At 46.9% G+C, this 18,940-nt stretch overlaps 1 long non-coding RNA gene across 1 annotated transcript in view; it reads left to right on the top strand.

Moving 5' to 3' along the window:
* The first annotated feature begins 1,548 nt into the window (after positions 1-1,548).
* LOC132682017 (uncharacterized) overlaps positions 1,549-18,940 on the top strand; it is a 73,497-nt gene continuing 56,105 nt past the window's right edge. Inside the window, exons 1-5 of the long non-coding RNA XR_009611405.3 lie at positions 1,549-4,529; positions 4,918-5,020; positions 5,492-5,677; positions 7,629-7,807; positions 10,720-10,921. This is a non-coding gene — a long non-coding RNA (uncharacterized LOC132682017). The remainder of the gene's footprint in view (positions 4,530-4,917; positions 5,021-5,491; positions 5,678-7,628; positions 7,808-10,719; positions 10,922-18,940) is intronic.

The following is an 18,940-nucleotide window of genomic DNA, read 5'->3' as shown; positions in this document are numbered from 1 at the left end:
ATGGTAGCAGTCATTTGACCTCTACACTGCTCCCCTCCGGGTCTTGTACGGGGCCTCCTCTGGGAGCACACCGGACACCATGTCCTGGGGCCGTATGGAGGCGCTCTCCTCGAAGCAGATGGGGAAACAGCCATTTGAACGAATGGGGCATGAGCCCAGAGAAGGTACAACCAGCTGCAGAAAGACCAGTAAATATGGTTGTTACACATCTGGTAGGTAGTTCAGCAGCGACACAGCTAATGGTGCTGGTATTTAAACGGCCATTAGTAGACTTTGGCTTCTGCGTGCCCAATTAAGAAATACCCCGGAAGCTCTCTCTTGGTGCTGCTCTGCTGTCGCCGGGCCGCAGAGCTCCAGTTTGCATGGCCGTCTTCATTGCCTGCAGGGAGAGAAACTTCATTTTTGTCAACAGCACAGAGCAGATTCTGGAGTGGCCCCCGCCAAGGGTGGGGCATCTCAGTATCCTAGGGAAAGATAGGATTCGGTGAGCAGAGGGGGAGAGGCTAGGGCCTGAAGGTCCCTGGGTGGGGGAAAACACAAATTTTAAAACATTTCTCCTGGGCGCGGCTGATCTCCAGCAAACTCCCTTGGGCATAAAGTTCCTCTTAAGCGTGTGACATCACCTACTCCCCCTCAGGTTTGCCTCAGGAATTTGACAAAAGACCTAACTAAAAATAAGTAGACCATACAACACGCGAGGCACAAAGAACAGTATGGCCAGAGACCACCCCTCATGCAGTGGAAACGAGTCAATCAAAATAGAATGTCTAGTGGGTCTCGGTGGTTCAGTCGGTTAAGCTTCCAACTCTTGGTTTCAGCTCAGGCCATGATCTCTCGGTTCGTGGGTTCGAGCCTCACAATAGGCTCTGCGCTGACAGCATGGAGCTTGCTTGGGATTCTCGATCACTCTCTCTGTCCCTCCCCCGCTTGGGCACACTCTCTCTCTCTCAAAATAAATAGATAAACCTAAAAAAGAAAAAAGAAAGGGATGACTAGACACGTAGAGTTACCTACCCAATAAGGGTAGAACCTGTGAAGAAACAAGGGAGAAGGAAAGGGGGCCCCCCAAACCCTATAAAACAAGTCCCTTTCCTGTAGTCCATGGGCATTCACTTTCAGATGCCCCCTCTCTGTAAAGAGAGCTTTCCTGCAATTCTTACTTTCTGATCTTATACTCTAATAAACTTTTGTCTGTTGGCGCCTATTATTCTGTGTCCACCTGTTCATTCTTCGAGGGACAATGAACCCTGGGTATTGATGTAAAAAATCCTGCAACCCTTGGGGCTATACCTCCGAGAGGTGCTGCTTGGCCCCCTCCTACGTGGGTGAGGGTGCCAGCCTGGCACATGAGGCAAGCTCAGCAGCTTGGCCCTCATTAACCCTGAATCGACAACACTTAGAGCCAGTTAATCTTAAGGATTCAGTATTCGCCAGTGCCAGGTTATTCCCTTTAAATCTCTGAAAAGAGAGGAAGGGGGAGGGGGCGTTTTCTCTTCTGAAAAACCTCACCGCAGGGGGCAGCTTGAGCAGGCTTCCTTCTACCTTTTGTAGGATTCCCAGGTCCCAGGCTGCTTGGAGCCACTCCTGTCCCTCAGGGGTTCCTTCACAGTTGCAATGCAAATATCTCTGGCCTGGAGAATTTATTCAGAATGGTGCCTGCAAAGAGCTTAAAGGCTTTGAGGAAGGTGGGGCCCAGTGTAGGGACATCTCTGACTGTTGACAGTTTGCAGGAAAGATAAAGGCAGGAAAGGCCACTTTACCTGCTCTGCTGGCCCCAACCCCACCCAACCCCGTTTCTTTTCTTCTTCTCATTTCATAGGTTTATTACTGAAAACTGCCACCACCTCCTAATATGCTACGTGCTGCCCAGGAAAGAGCCATGACATGGACCCTGTTTGCAGAGACTTATTCCACGGAAACATCTTGTCTTGCACAGGCCGGTCCAGTTTGTGCTGATGGTCCTGATGTAATTATTAATAGCCGGGGGCGGGGTGGGGGGCTTCACTCCCAGAAGGTTCCAGTTCGAACTGCCCACGATATAGGCAGGCACCCTGTCTGTAGATACATCATAGGAAGACGCCATTTGTTTTCTTTTGTTTAATCTCTTCATTTTCTCTCTTGTTTTGGGGAAGCGGCAAGGAGACCCAGGCTTCTGCTTTTACGCAGCAAGGTGGTGACAACCAGAAACATGAGTTGATTGGAGGAAAACCAAGACAAGCCTAAAAGAAGTCAAGCTGCACACCAATGCAGACTGAAGTGCAGCACAGGGTCCCCGGTTCCTCCTCAGCCCTCTGATGCTCGCTGTGATGGCTGCTTTTCACCAAAGCCTCCGCTCCCTGGCAGCCGGAGAGAAGCTTCGGGAAGCTGGTGTGGTAGGCTGGTCTACGGATGGCCCAGTGGCCTGTGTGGAACCTTTTCGGGTATAGTATGCTGAAGAGGTGGCCGCGTGGTGGGAGCAGCATGTGACACACAGGGGGCGTAGGTCACACTCACCTCTACTTCCAGCCCCGGCAGTGATGGCTGGTAACTTGGCCTGGCTGCCATCACAGGGGAGGATTCTCGGAATCAGGAAAGATGGCCAAGCAGAGGTTTGGGCGGTTTGCTCCACTGGACTGATCTGTGTTCAGATCCCGCAGTGTTTGGAGATCTCTGTACAAACACACACACACATATGATCTCTTCCTCTCTCTCCCCCCCACCCACCCCCCCCCCCCACCCCAGACACTGCCATCCGTTGTGTTTTCTATATAACAAGCTCTCGACATATGGATGGGAGGTGACCATGTGGCATAATGGAACAAGGGCTGGTTTGGGAACAATCAAACTCCGGTTCCAGTCCCCCCAGCTGTGGGATTTACTAGCTGTGTTAGCTTGGTCAAGTTTCTTAAACTTTCTGAGTCTCGGTCTCCTTAACTATGACATGCGGTACTTGTGAGGATTGAAAATAACTCAGATGAAATAACTCTGGCCCGTGGCACCAGGTCTGGTCCACAGCATGGGTCAAGAAATGGGAATCACCAGGAGCTCCTCATCCTTACTCCAGCTCTAGCATTAAGAACCTTTCAGTTGAGCCGGGAGGCTTGTGGAAGAGGAAATGTACTCTCCCCTGGCTGAGCGTCCGTGCCCACGGGCAATCTTTTACTCACTGTCTGTTTTCATATTCACCCGCCTCAATTCACCCATCTCCACGTACTCCATGGGGCCTGCATGTGCCTGGACCCTGGCTGGCTAGATGTTACTGGTTTACCAGGGGCCGCGTGGCTCAGAGAGAGGTTTCTGTTCTTTGAGGTTCCTGCAGGTGGATCCTGTTGAGATTTAACGCAGGTGTTTGTCCCTCAGACACCACTGAGGGCCCTCTCCTCTTTCTGTTTCTCGCTGTCCCTGAACAGTAATAGGGTAACATTTTCTGGTCCCCGGAAAACAGCCTGCTCTTGGCGTGTTTCTATTGTGCATCATCTATGTTTGGCCTTGACCCTCCTGTGTTCTGCACTGTGAGCAGAATATCAAGTGGGCTGGAGAAGCGAGCCAGGCACTGCCAGCCCAGTGTGTGCATTGTCAGGGGGAATATCATGCTACGTGCACAGAAAATAACTTCCTTTTCTCATTTTATAAATTAGCTCAGCGATCCCTGAGATTATGAGCCTTTATTCCCATAGACAGTGCTTTAAAGGGGAAAAAGAAACAATAACAATGGAATCAGAATACAGTTCTCTGGGCAGTTCCAATCAGGAAGCGTGGGTAGGAATACGGTCTAGAGATTCTTACAGCACCCAAAAGCTCTCCATCATCCCCGATCCCACTTTCTCTCCTAGCCTCACCCCTACTTCGGCTGCTTTATCACAAAAAGCTCTGACGAAAGGCTTGTGATCTCAGCCCTGGGGCTGCCGGGCTGGGGAGAAGAAAAGGGGTCCTCTTTCTAGAGGAGAAAGGTCGTGCAAAATGTTGGATTCCTGTGTCTGGGAGGCGGACGACCAGCCTTTTCAGATACAGGTTTGTCCTCTGTCATAGAATTTGTCATAGAAACAGTGACAATTTTGTCATAGAAGCAGTGATAATCAGAGCAAGGAATGTATAAATCATCTGGACCTACCCCTACAGATGAGGAAACTGAGACCCAGAGAAGGTAAGTGACTGGGCCAAGGTCCTCACTCAGCTGACGAGGGGCTGGCCTGGGACCCCCATGAGCCTGACTGCACTTCTCAAAGCAGAAGGGTTCCCAGGGGAGAAAAAGGCATCTCTTTCCCATCTCATTTTATTCCAAAGTACAAAACCCATTCCTATTTTTTCTTAATCTACTTGTAAACTCTAATGACTAGTTCTAGTGTTAAATACTTCACATAATTTACTTAATTAGCTAATTGCTAACAATGTGAAGTCATTTTCTTTGACCTTTTATAATCCCCGTTCCTCCCACAGAAAACAAGGTCCTATCATCAGTGTTTTGGTGATATTGGCATAAAAAGTGAATGGCTTGACATAAAAGCAGAGTCCAGTTCTGGAATGTCTGGCTTTCCTCCACTAAACACCCGGTATTCCCTTATAAAATAGAGTGTGTGTGTATGGGGGGGGTGGGTGGGGGCAGCGGGAGGACATTTTTGAAATTAGGAGCATTACCCCCACCTGTATATTTACTGATCTTAGAGGCGAGTTAACGAAGTAAGTTTGAAAGATTGGGACCACAGAGACCTAACGTCGAGTCTCACCTCTACCCTGTCCTCGCTGGATCACTTTGAACAAAGAACCTGGCTCCAAGACTCTTTTTGACTATAATATGGATTTAATAATGGGGCCTATTTGATAGAGTCATTATGAGGATTAAGTGACTTGATATGTGTATAAAGTTTCTAAGACTGGATGTGGCATGCACTAAGACTTCAACCAATGTTCATTATTATTATTGTTAATAAATACTTACAGGAGTATTTGAAGGTTCAGAAAAGTAAGAAGAAGGAAGGCTGCCTCGATTCCCTCCCTCTGAGTTTGCTACTTTTCCACCATGGAATCATCATGGTATCACAACGTATGTATAATTTATCAGGCTGCTTTTTCCATTTAGCATTCTTTTGTGAACATCTTCTCTTATTCTTCAGACACATGACTTTTAATGTCTACAAAGTATTTCATAAACAGACATACCGTCATCTATTTAACTCTGTCCCTGTTGTTGCCGTTCGGTTTGTTTTCCCCATTTTTTTTCTCCTTTGTAAATATTTTGGCATATAAATCTTTGTACTTTTGATCATTTTCTGAGGCTAGATTCCTAGAAGTAAAATTATTGGGTCAAAACATAAACATATGTCAGAATCTCAATTCAAACTGTGAGTTGCTTTGTAAGAAGAAGCAGTGCTTTACTTTGTAAAGCTCATTTGCCAAAGCCGTGCATGTCAACATTTCCCACTGGGCTGTCATTGGGAAAGGGGTAGTCGAATACTTAATGTCTGCAGTCATTCGAAAATTAATTTCCTCTTCCTTTTCTTCCTGGGTTGCCTAGAGGACTGTTGGAAATGGCCCTGACCGGGGAGTCCTTCGGGATCTCCTCCTCAGGAAGCCTCATGTACTCTGGTTTGGAGACGCTCAAGCCCGAGCCAACCTTGCAAGCCCAGTTGACCTAATTCAGTCTTCTGACCAGTGGAATGGCATCCAGCATCATGTCCAGCTTTAAAATCTTTCAGAAAAGGTGAGCCCCTGGCTTCTTTGCTTAGTCTATTGTTGTGTGGGTAATACCCTTTATTTGTTAGAAAGTTACTGCTTAAGCTCATCCCCTAAATCCTTGACCAATTTGGTCCTGTTAAGCAGAAGTCTTCCGGAACGTGCGGTCTCCATAGCGTGTGGGTGGTGACCACATCACAGAAGTGCTTTGCCCGTACCTTTCTAGGTCCAGCACAGGGATGCCTGCTACATGGCTTAGATATTGCTAAGCTTCTCCTCATGCTTCTCTTCCTTGAATATAGAATTTTCACCTTTCCCGGATTCACCCTTTCTGTCCTTGCAGACGCTCCCCTCCAATCCAGGGCTCCCATTCTTCCAGCCTCAGATGCTTCTTACTTCCCTAAATGGTCTCTCTGCTGCTAAAGTCTTCCTCCTCCAGTCTGTCCTATGTAGAGCCACCAGGTTCGTCTCGCTTAGACATAGTTCTAAGCCTGCCACTCTTCGCTGAGGACCAGATTAAGCACGCTCTCAAGGCCATCCATTGTGTAGACTCCGTTTCCTGGTTATCCCATAACACTTTCCAGCCAAATCATACTACTCTCTTTTCCCGAATGGGCCTAATCCTTGTCAGATTCGTTATTTTCCTTTTGCTTAATTGCCCTCCCTTTTCCCATGTCGCTCTTGAAATTTCAGGGGCACCTGGGTGGCTCCGTCGGTTGAGCGACGGACTTTGGCTCAGGTCATGATCTCACAGCTCACGAGTTCGAGCCCCACGTCGGGCTCTGTGCTGACAGCTCAGAGCCTGGAGCCTGCTTCTGTGTCTCCCTCTCTCTCTGCCCCTAACCCGCTCGCATTCTGTCTCTGTCTCTCTCAAAAATAAATAAACATTAAAAAAAGAATTAAAAAGCAATAAAAAAGAAATTTCATCTACTCATCCCAAATATCCATATATGAAGCCTGTCTTAACGCCCTGTTGCCAGAATGAAAGCTCAGCCACCGTGAACACCTGTGCACATCACTTCCCTTTTCTCAATTTTCCCATAATACAATATTTTCTAATCCTCCCTTTGTCCCAATCTTGGTAGCTAATAACGATTATCTACCTTTATTATCTATCTCTTGTTATCTAATCCTCCCTTTGTGCTAGCCTCTGTAGAGAATAAACTCCTGGAAGGCCGAACAGTGCTTGCCTCTTCGTTGCACCCCTTACATCCCCCCAGAGAGTGCCTTGTACATGGTGGACACTCAGGTTCTGAGACAGAAGTTCTCTGACACAGCCCCCCTCTCACACCGCCACAGAGTGGGAGCAGCACAGCTGCCTGGATTTATTGCTTTTCCCAGGAGAGGCAATTATAGTGCTTTATCTTCCCCTTTGGCTTTCAGCCAGTGGCTCTGCACCTAGTTTTTAATTTTCTTTTGTTTGAAGGGATGTTCTGTCTCCTCAGTCAAAAAAAATGATGACGGTAATAAGAGTTGCTGCTATTTATTGAAAGACTACTATGCGCTGGACGTTGTGCTTTACATACGGGATCTCATTCGTTAGTCTCCGTAAAAACCTTACAAGTTAGAGATATGGTTAGTCTGCTTTATGGATGAAAAAATTGAAGCTCGGAGAAGTTAAAAATCTTGCCCCCATGTCACTAAGGTAGATTAGAGTTTGAGTCAAGAGTTGAACCCAGATCTGTGGGCCCCAGTCCCTTCCATTGTGTCCCACTGGAAAAGGATGGCTTGAGGGTGGGTAGGCGTGAAGCTCTGGCTCAGTTTTCCTGGGATCTGAGAGCCTTGGGCTTTGTAGTTGGGGGAAATGCGTACTCCCACTGCAGCTCAATTATGCTAGTTATGCCAAGCCCCTGGTGCCCCTTCATCCTGTCGCGTTGCCTACAGGAGGGCAGGGAGATGGCGTGAGGCCACTGCTTGGATCTGAGTGCCCTTGGTGCCCCAAGGCCTTTGGCTCTACACATACTCTGTGCTTCTTCCAGAGACCTCCAGAGCTCCCAGGCTTACCACTGCACAAGGTACCCTGGACATTAAATTATTGGAAATCCGACAGTTTAACACAGTCTCCGGGTCATCTGTTTGCTGGGGAGAAGGCAGTTGAATATGGGTGTGATGTATGCCGAGACTGAGACAAATGTCTTCCTTTAGGCATCAAAACTAGGTAAGTCGAGATAGTTCAATGCTAATTTTTAAAGAACTCTGGAAAATAACATTCTAGCACAGTGCTTGAAATACACTAGTTATTTAATAGACATTAATTTCCCTTATTCCATCTAACATGTTAGCCTGTCACACTGGTTACCTACACACACAGTGAGTGGTGTTATATAGGAGAGTGCCCCGGGCTTAGGGATCCTGAGTTTATAACAAGCAGTAAGTATGCCTGCCTTTTCCTCTGGTGGGTGATACTATCTCTACCTTTCCAGGCCACTTGCTATACAGATGTCCTTGAGAAGACATTCTGGAATAAAGGGAACTATAGCTTTGCTTGTAAGACATGTATGTAGAAATGCATGAGATCCATGAAGAATCATCTCCTAACACCCACCTCATGGATCTTTTTTATGAGGATTAAATGAACTGACATATCAGTCAGGATAGTTCAGGTTATGCTGCAGTAACAGATGACTTCCTAAGTTTCAGTGTCTTAAACCTCCAAAGACATTCTTCTTGCTAACGCCACTCGCTCTTGGGAGTTAGCTGGGCACTCTGTTCCAGATTATCCTCACTCTGGGTCCTAACCTGAAGGAGGCTTCATCATGTGGCACATCATCATGGGAGAGGGAAAGTGAGTGTGCAAAATAGCATGCTGGCTCTTAAAACTTTATCCCAGAAAGAATGTGTATCTCTTCTGCTCACATGTCCATCCCCAAAGCAAGTCATGGGGCTAAACCTGACTTTGAGGGAGAAGGCAAACGTGACCAGAAGAAGATCTAAGATACTTAATTCGTGGGCAGCATGAAATACTACTAAAGAAATGCAAAGTCCTTGCACAAAGTTTGGCACCTGAGAAATTGTGGCTTCTCTCTTCCTTTCCATTCCTGGAGACATGAGTTTGGGAAGGGTCAAAAGTGTGGGTCATTGGTCTGGAGGAAGCTCATGGTGATCAGGGATTCAGATTATTCTCTGACTGTCTGTGGCTGTGGTCAAGAAAATGTGCAGGATTTCCAGAGCAAAGTTATGTGCCCAAGCTTGCAAATCAGATTAATCAATACTAATTGCTAACATGCATTCAAGTTCACAAGTTTGTTGGTCAACACTAACAAAGAAGGAACAAGAATTTCTCCCAATCCCCAATTATTGCACAGAGATAATAACTAGAATGAGAGAGAGAAAAAAAAATGTTGATTTATTTTTATTCATGAAGCAACGCAATCACAGATTCAATAGCTGAAATACTTCCTGACCTGAACTGGTCCCCCCATCTGACTAGAAATCATTGAATGCCATAGAATGAAATAAACATTAAGGATCATCACAGCCTCCATGCTCTAGAGTTAAACAATGCCAGATGGGTATTAATTCATTTCTTCAAAAGATATTCATAAAGCTTCCCCTGCTCCAACCTGTCAGGTTCTGTGTTCAGCGTCTGAGTACAAGGTGCAAAACAAAACAGACATAGTTCCTGACTCCATGGAACTTAGAGTCTAGAGGGAAAAAAAGATTGTAATAAAAGGAACCCTTATTCAAGGCTTGCTTACTAGGGCCTGGGCACCGGGCTGTGCAATATGTTTGCATTTCATCAAAGACTCAACAGCCTGCGGTGGTTTATTATTCACAATAACCATGTGGAGGTAGTGGGAAGCATAGCTTTGACTCAGTGTAGTCAAAGCTCAGAAAAGTTATTCTACATATTCTGTGTGTACCAGAGTTTTTAGGACAGAATTCAGGTCTCAGTAGCTCAGCGTACAGATGTATCCACACCCAGACATCGTCACTAACCTGTATTACAAGAACCACCCTTGTTCATGGGCTGTGGATCCCCCTTCTCCAGGCTGCGCCTTGTCCTCATTTACATCCTCCATCAATGAATGAGTTAGTCAGAGAACTCAGTGCGCATCGATTAGGTGCCAGGCAACGCGCACCTACAGTTATCTTCCTACAATTACCTGCAAGGGTAGGAATGACTATGATCACTTTGCAGCTGACTAAATGGAGGATCAGAACATGAGAAGACACTTGCCTGTTATTCCAGGGCTCGAAATTGGTACAGGCAGCCAGGATCCCACCCACCCTGTCTGAGCCAGAACTCTTCCCAGGGCCACGATGTTGTTCTTCCTCCCTGCCGGCAGGCCTGACCAGTGGATGTTCCCAGACCTATAACCATGGCTCCCGCCTGACATCCCTAAGTCCCCCTGCAATAATGCCAGGTTATGAAATCCAGGCAGCTCTAGCAGAAGCAGACTCATTCTGGGAACACCTTCCTCTCCTTACGGCAACAGTATAGCTTCCAGCTCTTACTCACCTATTCTAATGAACCCAGCAAACGTTGGTTAAGCAGTGGCAGGCCCCGAGGCTAATGCGGTGAGCCCAGCGCAGCTCTGGTCTCCAAGGCCTTAAAATCGAGAGTGTGAGCGAAACTTAGAGCCACAGCAAGTAGAAGGCAAGTAGACTTAACACAGGGTTATAACAAATAAAGTGTAACAGGAGAACAAAGAGAGAAACTCCTACTAGGCAGTCTAGGAAGACTTTGGGGGGAGGTGTGATTTTCAGGGCCTCGAAGGATGGGTAAGACTCAAGTGCTAGAAGCCAGGCAGTGAGGGGGATGGAGGGAAAGGGTGAATGTGAAGGAGCCAAGTCCTGCAGGCACAGGAAGGTGCTATTTCTCCCAGAAACTGGTAAGCCCAGGGAGAAGTTGTTTTTCCAGAACACTCCAAGGCTGACCCATTTTCACAGAGGCCCCAGGGAGGAGCAGCTTGTGGAGTGGGGGTGGGGGCAAGTGCGATCAGAGGGGGGTGCTTCAGGGGTGAGCTGAGAAGAAAGAACACTCTGGACACTTCGAAAGTCTTATCCGAAAAGGAGCCATCTGGTCTGATGCGGAGTACCAAGCAAACTTCTTTTTATTTTCTGCAGGCATCTGGGCTTTGTGGAAGGATCTGCGGTGGCTCCCTGGGCTGGTGAAGGGCCGAATCTCTGGCGCCTGAAGCCTGACTGGTCCCAGCCTCCACACCTCTGCACAGAGCAGTCCTCACAGTAAGCTGCTGAGCTGACAGCTGTCTCTTTCGGAGCCCTTTGGGTCTGCCGCCCCATGCTGTCCCCTTGAGAGAGAAGCATGGTAGGGTTTGTTTTTTTTTTTTTTAAATCCTGGCCAGTTACATCTGGGAAAAACAATCCAAGTGTTAATCCATCTGGAGAGAGAATGAATCCATCTCTTCTGCTGCTGCCTGTATCTTTTCATTCTCATTTCTGGATCTTTAAATCACATTATGAAGCCAGAACGAACGCCCTGCAAACCTGTCTCCTACCCTTCAGGCAGCCTTTTAGACCTTTCTTTGTGCCCTGTCTCCTTATGCTCCTGCCTCACAGAGCTCCTTTCATCTGGGTGTGACGCAGCCCATGGAACAGAGAAACAAAGCCTCGCTACACCCCCAAGAGGAAAGAGGCAATCATAACTTGCCTTCCTCCTGCCAGGGAGGGGACAAAACAAGGACGGTGCAGTGATTTGGTCACAGTTCCAGCTCCTCCTGCCACCCTAACGCAAGGATTTGGCCACAACACCCTGCTCTCGTGTGCTTTTGTAGGAGGGGACTCACATGTTCAAGAAGGAACTTGGTACATTTCTTCCTAAACTGGATCCTCCTCCTGCATGCATTGTTGGGGGAAAAGCAACAACCAATCACCCCAGCTGGGAACTTTCAACTCTCCCAGGCTTTAGAGACGTACTGGGGGTCCTAATGCTCATGCCTAGGCTGCTTCTCTCCAGTTCTCTGCGACTCCTTTCGGCGCCCTGCTTGCCTGCATTACTACCACAGCTTGCTCTCCACAGTCCTGTTTCTGCTGCGTTTCCCTCCAAATCCACCCTCCAGGCTGCTGTCAGAATAATCTTTCTGAAATACACTTAGATAGGTCATGCCTCTGCTCAAAACACTTGTCCTAAGATTTCAACCCCTTACCCTGGCCTAGAGGCTCCACGTTCCATGCCCCAGCATACCTGCCCAACCTCCTTTTCCACCTGTGCCCCTCCACACTCTCCATAACTGGCCACTTAGAACCACTTCCTGTTCCCTGCGCGTGATGCATCATGCCTTTGCTGGTGTTCCCGTGCATGACTCTGATCCTCTGGCGCGGGAGTTCCTGTCTGTTATCAAAGCCCAGCTTCAGGAGTGGCCTCCACCCTGAGTACCAGATGAAACTGGCAGTTCGCTCCTTCGCGTCATGTTGTATCTTTACTGGGTTTCCATTAGGGCTCATGGTAGGATATCAGACATTGTTTACGTACTGCCTCGTCTCTGGCCCCAAATCACCTGTGTGTTCTTTCTCGGCTAGTGTGGTGTCCTTCATCTTGGCATTGCCAGGACCCAGTGGAGTGCCTTGCAAATAGTCGATAGAGTTTGCTGAATCAGGAGGGTGATCACGTCTGTTCACAGAAAAGGTAGAACTAACAGACAGGGAAACAGAGGCCAAAGACTGTTGAGAGGTTTTCCCAGTCTTGTGCTGTGAATTTAAGTAGCAGTGCAATGACTAAACCCAAGGCTTCTGGTTTCCAGATTATCACACCTCTGTAGTCCCTAGAACCAACGCATCGAGCAAGCCTGTAGGGGAGAGTTTGTATTCCTCTATGTGTCACAGATAACCTTCATTCATATATTCAACGTGTACTTGTGTGTTTAACAAGTCAGGAAGGTCCCCTTTCCCATGAGAAGCTTGCTACTGGAAACAGAGAAAAATAGATAACAAAGTACATAAATCAGATATAAGGTGAGTGGACAGGAGTCAGAACAGGTGGAAGCTTGGAGGCCATCATAGGGGGCCCGGATTCTATTCTAACAGCAGTCATTGGCTTCTAAAAGCCAGGAGTTTGACAGCTGTGGGACAGGAGTTGGGAACAGAGTGACACAGGGAGAGGAGTTACTGCACTGCCTTTGAAGGATGCAACAGTGACTTGGACCAGGGTGCCGGAAATGCAGGTGGAACAAGGTGGACTGATTTGGGATTTATTTCAGACGAAACCTGCCCACACTTGCAATGGGTTGGTTGTGGCTAAAGTCTTTGGTTTGGAAGAAGGGTTATTAGGCATTGTTCTCATTTACTCCCAACAAATCGATGACCACAGAGGCAGTGTTAGAATTCTTGGGTCATCAAAAGATTCCAGCATTTGGTAGACACCCGTTATTTCTGTGAATGACCCCACAATATTTTATTATGTGAATGATGTCATCAGAGCCTCCTTTGGGAGTCAAAGTTTGTCTTCTACCTCTTAAGGCCATGGAAAATGGCAACAGGACCCTGGTTGGGACCATTCTGGGTTTATGTGTGGCCCCTGGCTGTGCCTTGCATGGTTTGACGTGAGGGCCAGCATGGTATAGGAAGAGATTAAGATTTGAAGCTGTACAGTGCCTGTTTCAAGCTGTGTAACCTTGGGAAGGGTTTCCAACCTCTCGAAGCCTCAGTTGTCTCATCTATAAAATGAACTTCAAGAATACATGACACAGAGTTTGTGTGAAAATTTAATGACCGAAGTAAAGTACTTAGAGGGCATTCTTGCCTTTGATTCTCCCCAGAACCAATATGTGGGGAAAGAGGAAAGTTCGGGAAAAGGAGGGAGCACTCTTCACATTCCCTCCCAATAGCTTGGGCCCTGATGTAACTACGCCCCCAGAACAAGAACCTTCATATTCCTAGTAGGTATTCATCTGGGTTTAGGGAAGAAAACAGTATGGGGCGCTGTAAGGTATCCTTCTTACCAGCTAGTAGCTTGCTTTTTTCTCTGTCCCCATTGAGGGTAACCGTAGCTTGAGTAATGACAACATGATAAAGATGTCCATCTCCAGCCAATACCGTGGCATCTGGTGTTTTGCTTCTGGGCTTGCGGGGTAGGTGGAAAGTATAAGAGGAGACTCCTGTGAGGACCTTTCTCTTATTGACCTTCATATGAATGTGCGGTTTTGAGTTGGTGAGCAAAGAGGGGCACCTCTGTGGGCTGGCGTGAGCTCCTCTGATGTATGTCGTTCCCGGAAGATCACTCACCTGGAGACAAGGTAGTCTTTGGACAGGAGCCAGAACTTAGAAGGGAGTCTTAGTCAGGCGTGATAGGGAGTTTTCTGGCTTTCTTGGGACTCTGCTTTCTTTGATAAGGACTTTGGGGATCTAAAGCAGGGATGACAAGTTGGTGTAACTTTGGCTGATTGGTAGTTGATACCTAGAGACTGTGTCCAAGTCTGCGCTCAATGAGGAAGAGTGCTGTGGTTGATTGGGGATGTCTGCCCTGAGCAGCCTACGGGGACATGTAGCAGGTAGGTTGTGAATTGGCCATTCTTGGTATGGAGATTCATGGGATTCCTCCAGGATGGCAGGGACTAAACGTGACCTTCACCACATGGAGGCAGAAGGGCAGCCAGGCAGGGAGACCTCCCCATTGAGGCCAAATACTAAAGATGGATAAACTACATTGTGTAAGCCAGATGATCTGAGTGCTTATTATTTTTGTTGATTTATCTTTTTGAGCCCCTTGCTCTTAGTGTAATCTTCCAAAACTTTTGTTGGCTGGGCCTCTGCCTTGTCACAAGGGACTGGTGGAGGGCACGTGCCTGGGCTGGAGGACAAAGGAGAGGGACAAGCCCCTGAAAACAGTGGGGCTGGCCGTGGATGGCACCCTAAGACCCCAAGGAGATGGCCAACCTCAGGGCCCAAGCCTCCCTCCTCACATGTGGATTTCCTCTCCATTGCTAGCTGCAGGCCAGTGGAATTCTAGTGTTCTATAGGCAGCGTTCCATCTTTTTTTCACTTCACCTTTTCCAGAATTTTGCCAAAGACTATTGTCAAGATAGTTATTCAACCATTTCACTTCTTAATTCCATTAGGAAAAGAAGGGAAAACTACATAAGAGGGGAAAGAAACCAAGAAGACTGAAATTGAACATTTACCAAATATTTTTATGTATGTTTTTCTTTATTTTTTTATGTATGTTTTTCTTTATTTTTTAAAAAGTACCTTATTGAAGTATGACTGATACTTAAGAGGCTGTACGTATTTAATGTACACAGCTCCGTAATTTTGGGAATAAATATACATCTGTGATCACCACTTTCAGGCCATAAAAATCTCCCAAAGTTTCTTTCTGCCCCATCATCATTATCATCACTATCATCATCATTATTTGTGGTGAGAACACTTTTATCTCACAATTACCCTATCAAGTAAGTACTATTGTCACTATCTAATTAATGATGCAACTGAGGTTCAGAGAGGGCCAGGCCCAGTCCCCAAGTCTCAAACCTGGTCGAAAGCAGAGCCACACCCCCGGCCCCAGGCATGACAGTCCCCACTGTGCATGCTCCTTGGCTCTGTCATGCCACGGAGCGTGGTGGGGTTTGCAGTCCTGACGGGGAGCCATGGAAGGAGTGTGGGCTCCCCCAGGCTGAACGCCGGCAGGGATTGCTGCCCAGGAAAGAGCCAGAAAGCTTCATCTCCCGTGGCAACCTGGCATCTGGGAGGACGGGAGAGGGCTGAGGGCTGGGAAGCTCTTGTGTCCTTTGAAATGGGGAAGGGAGCGTCTTCCCTGCCCAGAGGGGCCACTATGAACCCAGGTGACCGCAACCTTCGCCCCACTGCTGAGCCCAGAATACCTAGAGCCTGAACGATGTTGTATTCAAGGGGCCCTTCCAGGAACTGCTGTCTGGTGCTCTGTGCTAAAAATGCTTGTAATCACAGGATTTGCTTTACGGATTTCTTTTTTTATTCATAAAAATTCAAAGAACTGAATGGGGTGTTACCTATGTGACTTTCCCCAGTTTGAATGGAAATTGTGTAGCTAAATCAGGGAGCGAGATGTCCTTGAGTTCTGTGTGTGTGTGCGTGCGTGTGTGTGTGTGTGTGTGTCAGGGATAGAGGTAGACATGATTTGACTTGATGTCACCATGAAATATTTTTAGAGACCTTTAGAATTCTCTGTAATTACACTATCTATACTCGGGCCTAGTGTTATTGTTCAGGTGACAAAATACTGGCTGCTAATTACAATAAACAAAGGATTTCATTTCTCTAAAAAAAAGGAGTCCATAGCTTCTCTTTGCTTAAAGCAGCCCGAAATACCTACTGGGATTTTCTTCTTCTTTATTTTTTTAATGGCTAAGACTGGCACACCAAGACAATTTTTATCATGATTACATTAGTACGGTTTGCAAACAAGGCAGCGTGCCTTCACACCTTCTGTCTGATGTGGTGGCAGAGATATTAGAGGGGTTTTGTGTAAAAAGTTTAAGCTGAAGCCTGGATTTTGTATGGCTTAATAGAGATGCTTACTCCAGAACTGTTCCCCTCTGGTATTGGTGTGCTGTGTGGACAGAAGTCTTGGGATTTTTCTATGCATTCACGAGAAAGGAATTGAGATTTGCAGCCTCCCTTTTCACAGATGACAGAGGAAGAGGAGGAAGAAAGGACAGGTCGCCTTGCCAGGGTGTGTGGGTTCGAGGGCTGCATTCTTTAGACATAAGGGAAGAGGCAGAGTGGTCAAGAACAAAACTCTGGCTCTGGTGGGATTTTATCTTATTTTTATTAAGTTTAAAAATTTTAATTCCAGTGTAGTTAATATACAATGTTATATTAGTTTCAGGTATACAATATAGTGATTCAGCAATTTATACATTAGTCAGGGCTCATGGTAAGTGTGCTCTTAACCCCCTTCACCTGTGAAATCACCTGTCCCACCACCCACCTCTGCTCTGGTAACCATCAGTGTGTTCTCTGTAGTTAAGAGTCTGTTTCCTGGGTTCGTCTCTTTTTTTATCCCCCCCGTTGCTTGTTTGCTTTGTTTCTTAAATTCCACATAGGAATGAAATTACATGGTATTTGTCTTTCTCTGACAGACTTATTTGGCTTAGTTAGCATCATGCTCTGTAGCTCTATCCATAATGTTGCAAATGGCAAGACTTTATTCTTTTTTATGGCTGAGTAATATCCCATTATATATATATATGATATTTTTATAGATAACTATATATATTTATATTAGTAACTATATCACTTCTTTATCCATTCATTAGTCAATGGACACTTGGGCTCTTCCCATAATTTGGCTATTGAAAATAATATTCTGCAGTAAACATAGGGGTGCACGCATTCCTTTGAACTAGTGTTTTTGTATCTTTGGAGTAAACAGCCAGGAGTGCGATTCCTAGATTGTAGGGTTCTATTTTTAACTTTTTGAGGAAGCTCCACACTGTTTTCCAGAGTGACTGCACCAGTTTGCATTCCCATACAGCGCATGAGTGTTTCTTTTTCTCCACTTCCTCACCAACACCTGTTATGTCCAGCGTTTTTGATTTTAGCCATTCTAAGAGGTGTGAGGTGATAGGTCATTGTAGTTTTGATTTGCATTTCTCTGATGGAATCTTAGTTCCGCCATATGCCGTGTGACCGGTGGCAAGTTACCTTACCTCTCTGAACCTCATATACAAAATGGAAAGAATAATAGTACCTCCCTTATGGCATCGCTATGAGTGGATAGAAAGCACTTAACACAGCATTTATACAGGGAGTGTCCATATGTAGCTGGCTATTATTTTAAAGATGCGCTCAGTAAATATGTGGTGAATGAATGAAGAATGTTTGTTCTGATCGCAGGATGCTTCAGGCAGCGTTTTCAATTTTAAGTTGCGCTATGAAGAAAGCCTAACGAAGTGCCAGCCTCCCCCAGGAACCTTGTAACTTGTTTGTCTCCAACAAAGACGGCTGCTAATCTTCCTGTTGAACTGTGGCCATCTGCACTCTGCAGAAAAGCAGCCCCGGACTCTTACTGGGGCTGGAGTGGGAGTGGAATTAGGACTGGGCTGACCTAGCACGGGCCAAGGGTGCTGCCAGGCGCTTCGGTAGCTATATATAGCTAATGCTTATTCAACTCTTGCCACGTGCCAGGCGCTGTTATAAGCACTTTATGCTTAGAGCAAACAATCCTACCAACAGGCGCTATTGTTAGTCCCATTTTGCAGAGGATAAACCTGGGGGACAAGAGACTTTCAAGAGACCGTTAGGAAGTCTCTTGAAATCTCACAGTTTGTAAGTGACAGAACTGGGACCCAACATGGACGTTCCGACTCCAGCATTCCCCCCACCGCTGTGCTCTGGGGCCTCCCTGGTGCCTGTAAATCTGAGGGTGCCCTGAATAAAATTTATGTTATGGGTTGGCAACAGGACGTTGGTTCCCTGATCTACAGATGGCCCGGTGAGAGATATACCCAGGGTAGATCACCCAACTGGTGCCTGAAGCTGACCTGGCTTAAATCTCCTACGTGCGTGCGTGCGTGTGTGTGTGTGTGTGTGTATGTGTGTGCGCACATGTGTGCGTATGTGTGCATACACATCTGTTTGTGTGTCTTCTTAAGCATCACATGGGGCATAGACAGGCAAGTGAGAAATACACTTGTGAGGACCACAGGAGGACACTGTGTAACTGAATTAAGGAATTTTGAAGGCGAGGGAAGAAATGGATTTCCAAATACTTTGTGCTTGCTGCAGGGCTCTTAGAGATTCATCTTATTTCCATTTGCCCTTAAACATTTTTTTAAGCTTGCCTTTCTGGGCTGGAGATAAAGTCACCGTCTTCTCTAATTGTCCGCCTCCCCTAGGAACGCTCTTCCTGCTTGAGGCGAGGATATCTGACAGTCACCGAGATTTTCCTGGCAGACAGACTGCAGAATATGCCCTGGTCTCCACCCTCCTGCCTTCCCTCTCCAGGGAGTACAGGGCTGTGTAAATCAGCCATGAGGAGGGCTTAACAATTAAGGAACCTGACACCTAGGTGATTGCTCCATCCCCTGGGGTTTCCAAACCTTTTTGAACCATGAATCTCTGTGTTCAGTGTAAATCCCAGACCCCCTGTGTGTGTGAGGCGGCTGAAAGTGGAGCTGCCCTGGCAGATGCTGGGGGTCCCGGGAGCCCGCCTCATCTCCCGCGATGACACCCTGGGGTAGAGAAAAGCGGTTTGAAAGCCCAGTGAGCAGCTCTCAGTTCCCTTCTATAACTCTGAAGACCAGCTTGTTTCTCTTCTGCCCTCCGTTCTTCTCATCTTCTGGGTGCCTGTGATCCACTGTGACAAACAGGCGTAGCTAGCGTGCCGGAAGGATCAGAAGGCAGTGCT

This window comes from Panthera onca, chromosome A1, assembly GCF_046562875.1.
Source record: "Panthera onca isolate mPanOnc1 chromosome A1, mPanOnc1 haplotype 2, whole genome shotgun sequence".
NCBI classification, from domain to species: domain Eukaryota; kingdom Metazoa; phylum Chordata; class Mammalia; order Carnivora; family Felidae; genus Panthera; species Panthera onca.
This window is presented reverse-complemented; position numbering and strand designations above follow the sequence as displayed.